This window comes from Dermacentor silvarum, chromosome 4 (genome assembly GCF_013339745.2).
Source record: "Dermacentor silvarum isolate Dsil-2018 chromosome 4, BIME_Dsil_1.4, whole genome shotgun sequence".
Lineage (NCBI taxonomy): Eukaryota > Metazoa > Arthropoda > Arachnida > Ixodida > Ixodidae > Dermacentor > Dermacentor silvarum.
In genome coordinates this window covers 219,670,857-219,675,525 of record NC_051157.2, presented here as the reverse complement: position 1 = coordinate 219,675,525, position 4,669 = coordinate 219,670,857, and the positions used below count along the sequence as shown (strand labels likewise).

Genomic DNA, 4,669 nt, shown 5'->3' with positions numbered 1-4,669 from the left:
AGTGACCTTTTTGCAAGAGCTCGACGTACTCCGAAGGCAAACAACGCAACGTGCGATCACGCTCGCTTAGCGCACGGCGCGGGAATCGGCCGGCATTTGCTTCCCGCGTTTGTCCGTGCACGCAAGCTTCCGACTCTCTCGCAAACGTGCGCGCTACTGCTGTCGCAACAGACGTTTGCGCCTCGCGATTCAGACCGCACTTTCCCTGCAGGTGTCCGACTCCATCCTGCGGCGGTCTCTTCGGAGGCGCGCACTAGCCGCGCTGCAGTAGTACAATGCCTCGTTTCCGTCTCTGCGAAGTTTTGGCACAACAGTTCAGTTCGCCACCGTCTCCCTCACGTGAGGCCGCTGGCGCGTGGCTTCAGCACTCAACGTACTGTCCGTGATGCCGACGCGGTCAAAACGAGTCGACGGACGCACGTTCCCTTGTGCGCCGAAGGCTCTCTTGATATGTGATCCGACCCTCAGACAGACGAAGCCAAGGGAAGACCCAAGGCCGCAATGTGCGTTCAAAGAATCAGTGCTCAGTGTGTCCTGCAATTCACACCAAGTCTCGCAGCTGGCTGCGTTCTTCATCGACCCGAGAACCGAGTGATCCACCGCTTAGAGTCGTGAAAAGTAGTTTGTTCAATTCCGTACAGTACAACCAGGGTTTTAGGCACGTGGCGTCTCCCTGTGTGTGGTTTCGAAGGGCACCTTTCTGCGCGCGCTCCTCGAGTCTGCGCGCTCTTTCGACAGCCGCGTCTCAGACAGCTGGTAGCATATAGGCGCACCACACCCTGCTACTTGCGTGTTGCGTTTCCAGCTAAACCCCGCGAGCCTTTGTGTGCACGTAAGCCTCCACTCTGTATGCACCAGGATCAGATGTAGGACCAAGATGCAGTGGAGCCGCTCACGGCTACACACCCGCGGGGGCGTGGCTCCCCTTACCACGTCTTTTTCTTTTTTGCGAGCACTCGAAGCCGGTTTTCCCTGCCAACCACCCACCGGACCCGTGTGCTACGTGTGCACGTTCACATTGCTCCACGAAAATTGGAAAAAAGCCGCAAGGCCATGAGGGGGCACGAGCAGCTGTGGAGTCTTTCACGGCGACACGGCCACGGGTGGGGTCTCGCCCCCATCGACGTGTCTCGCTTTTAGTCATCAGAAGGGTACTCAAATTGACCACAATGTCCCTAACACACAAACACGCTTTCGCATCGGCGGATTGCCGCAGCACACCCGCTGCTGATCCGACAGTCTACTTGAGACGACGGACAAGAGCCCGGCGCGCGTACTCGCGCGGCTCTCCAAAACCACTCGGCCAGTGCCAGGGACAGCTTTCGGCGCCGGAGCCGCAACAATTCTACTCGAGGCGGAAGACGAAGCCAGCAAGAGCCTGGCCGCAAGTGCGTTCAAGTTTCGAGACTTCAGTCCCTCGTCTGTCCGTAAATCCTCTTTCGACGTGCGGCGCCTTCCCAAAGCGCACAAGTCCGTTAACCGCGGAACGCGTCCGACGTAGCAAAGCCGCGTTTCCTCTCGTACTTCGCAGCAGCGCCGCCTTTCCCTCGGCGGCGGGCGAATAGCCTGCCAACGTCGTCGCATTCAACCGCGATCTCGACATCTCGCGCGTCACGAGCAGGAGCCGACCGGCAGCCTCCGGCCCTGTCGGGCTCGGTGGCACTTGCCGCGGAGGACGGGAGGGCGTTATGGGCCACGGTTCCTATTGTACTTGGCAGCCACACCCTCGTACCGCCAGTTCCATGACCGACCGAATGCCGCGCCGTTCCTTCAGTACTTGGGCAGCAACATAGTCGGGTCGTTACTCCATACTCGCCGCAGGAAGCGACCGGCAGCCGCCAGCCTTTTCAGACTCGGCGGCGTTTGCCGCGGAGGACGGGAGAGCGCTTGCACCGCAGTTCCAACTATGAATGATGGATGGCAGGCAGCTTTAGCTCTCGACCGCCAGTTCCTTGACCGACCTCTACCGTTCCTCTCGTACTGGGCAAAGCTTTGTCGGGTCGTCTTACTCCCATTCCGCGCATGAGCGTCGAGGCGGACTGAAAGCCCACCCATGAAAGTGCGTTACGCCGTTTGTACCCACGGGCGCGGCCAAGCCAACCGTCCAAGGTTGCAGCCGCCGCCCGCTGGGCGCAACAAATTGGGCACGGGGCGCCCCTCAGAATTCAGGCAGTCCCCGCGCATGTTCGGGTATAGCCGTCCCCGCGTCCAAGCGGGGACAGCGGCGGAAAGCGTCGGGCGCAGCGAGCCGCTCCACCCACACGGGGCAGAAACGATCGTCACCCTTCACAGTCCGGTAATGATCCTTCCGCAGGTTCACCTACGGAAACCTTGTTACGACTTTTACTTCCTCTAAATGATCAAGTTTGGTCATCTTTCCAACAGACCGGCGCAACCGAAAGGCCGCGCCGGACATCGGTCCGAAGACCTCACTAAATCATTCAATCGGTAGTAGCGACGGGCGGTGTGTACAAAGGGCAGGGACGTAATCAACGCGAGCTTATGACTCGCGCTTACTGGGAATTCCTCGTTCAAGGGGAACAATTGCAAGCCCCTATCCCAATCACGAAAGAAGTTCCACGGGTTACCCAGTCTTTTCAGACAGGGATAAAGACACGCTGCTTCCTTCAGTGTAGCGCGCGTGCGGCCCCGGACATCTAAGGGCATCACAGACCTGTTATTGCTCTGTTTCGTGCGGCTAGGAGCCGCTTGTCCCTCTAAGAAGGTTGTAAGGTGCTGGGAACCCCGCACCTATTTAATAGGCTAGAGTCTCGTTCGTTATCGGAATTAACCAGACAAATCGCTCCACCAACTAAGAACGGCCATGCACCACCATCCACCGAATCAAGAAAGAGCTCTCAATCTGTCAATCCTCCCAGTGTCCGGGCCGGGTAAGTTTTCCCGTGTTGAGTCAAATTAAGCCGCAGGCTCCACTCCTGGTGGTGCCCTTCCGTCAATTCCTTTAAGTTTCAGCTTTGCAACCATACTTCCCCCGGAACCCAAATACTTTGGTTTCCCGGAAGCTGCCCGCCGAGTCATTTGAGTAACTCAGGCGGATCGCTGGTTGGCATCGTTTATGGTCAGAACTAGGGCGGTATCTGATCGCCTTCGAACCTCTGACTTTCGTTCTTGATCAAAGAAAACATTCTTGGCAAATGCTTTCGCAGTAGTTCGTCTTGCGACGGTCCAAGAATTTCACCTCTAGCGCCGCAATACGAATGCCCCCGTCTGTCCCTCTTAATCATTACCTCGTATTCCAAAAACCAACAGAACAGAAACGAGGTCTTGTTCTATTATTCCATGCAAGTTTATTCAGGCGACTCGCCTGCGTTGAGCACTCTAATTTTTTCAAAGTAAAAGCACCGGCCTTCTCGAGGCACACAATGAAGTGCACCAAGAAAGGACCGGCATGATGTTCAGTCCGAGCCGTCGCATCGGGTAGATGCACTACTCGTCTGGAACTGAGATCCAACTACGAGCTTTTTAACCGCAGCAGCTTTAGTATACGCTATTGGAGCTGGAATTACCGCGGCTGCTGGCACCAGACTTGCCCTCCAATTGATCCTCGTTAAAGGATTTAGAGTGTACTCATTTCAATTACGGGGCCTCAAAAGAGTCCCGTATTGTTATTTTTCGTCACTACCTCCCCGTGCCGGGAGTGGGTAATTTGCGCGCCTGCTGCCTTCCTTGGATGTGGTAGCCGTTTCTCAGGCTCCCTCTCCGGAATCGAACCCTGATTCTCCGTTACCCGTAACAACCATGGTAAGCAAGTAACCTACCATCGAAAGTTGATAAGGCAGACACTTGAAAGAAACGTCGCCGGCTCGTGGCCATGCGATCAGCACAAAGTTATCCAGAGTCACCACACAATACGGGCCGAAACCCGATCGATCTTGGTCTAATAAAAGCACCCGTCGCCCAAAGGGCTTCAGGCTCACTGCATGTATTAGCTCTAGAATTGCCACAGTTATCCAAGTAGGAAGAAACGATCTAAGGAACCATAACTGATTTAATGAGCCATTCGCGGTTTCGCCTTATTTCGGCATGTACTTAGACATGCATGGCTTAATCTTTGAGACAAGCATATGATTACTGGCAGGATCAACCAGGTAATCGTTCAACTGCGCGTCCAGCCATGCCGGACGCCGTTGTTGCGACGCCGAGGCCACCTTCAGGCGCCTCAGCACGCTTCGTTTTTGCAAAGCCCACCTCTTTGCACAGTCCGAGATGACGGCGTTCGAGCTCGCTACGGCGCCCTCCCCGCAGGGCTGGGTATCGCCACGCGGCAAGAAGCACGCACACTCTCGATAGATTCGTTGCGTCGACTCGGTCACGGCTTGCGGGATTTGCCATCAGCCCGCAGCACTGGTGGACCGATCGGCGCTTGCAACGTAGCCGAGACGGCAAAGCCGCCAAGCGACGGGTCACGCCCGCGCCTTCGGCGCTTTCTTATTTGACTCGTCCGAGGACGATGCGGAACACACCTCGATATCGTGGATACGGCGTCGTCCGACAACCAGCCCCTAACGCATCAAGCGGATGAGGCTGCAGACGATTGCCGAGGGATCCACGGGAGAGGCTCCGGGGACACGCTTGACGGGCACGGAGCCCGCCGCATATCAGACACCCAGGTCGCACGCACTCGGGGGGCGACTGCACTCCAACCCCC

The 4,669-nt window shown here is 56.7% G+C and overlaps 2 non-coding genes across 2 annotated transcripts; both read right to left on the bottom strand.

Annotated features, from left to right (window-relative positions):
- Positions 1-458: 458 nt before the first annotated feature.
- On the bottom strand, positions 459-611 carry LOC119451066 (5.8S ribosomal RNA). Its single transcript, XR_005191637.1, has one exon. It is a non-coding gene; the product is annotated as a 5.8S ribosomal RNA (ribosomal RNA).
- A 1,686-nt stretch (positions 612-2,297) lies between these two features.
- Positions 2,298-4,112, bottom strand: LOC119451207 (small subunit ribosomal RNA). Its single transcript, XR_005191734.1, has one exon. It is a non-coding gene; the product is annotated as a small subunit ribosomal RNA (ribosomal RNA).
- Between the last annotated feature and the right edge of the window lie 557 nt (positions 4,113-4,669).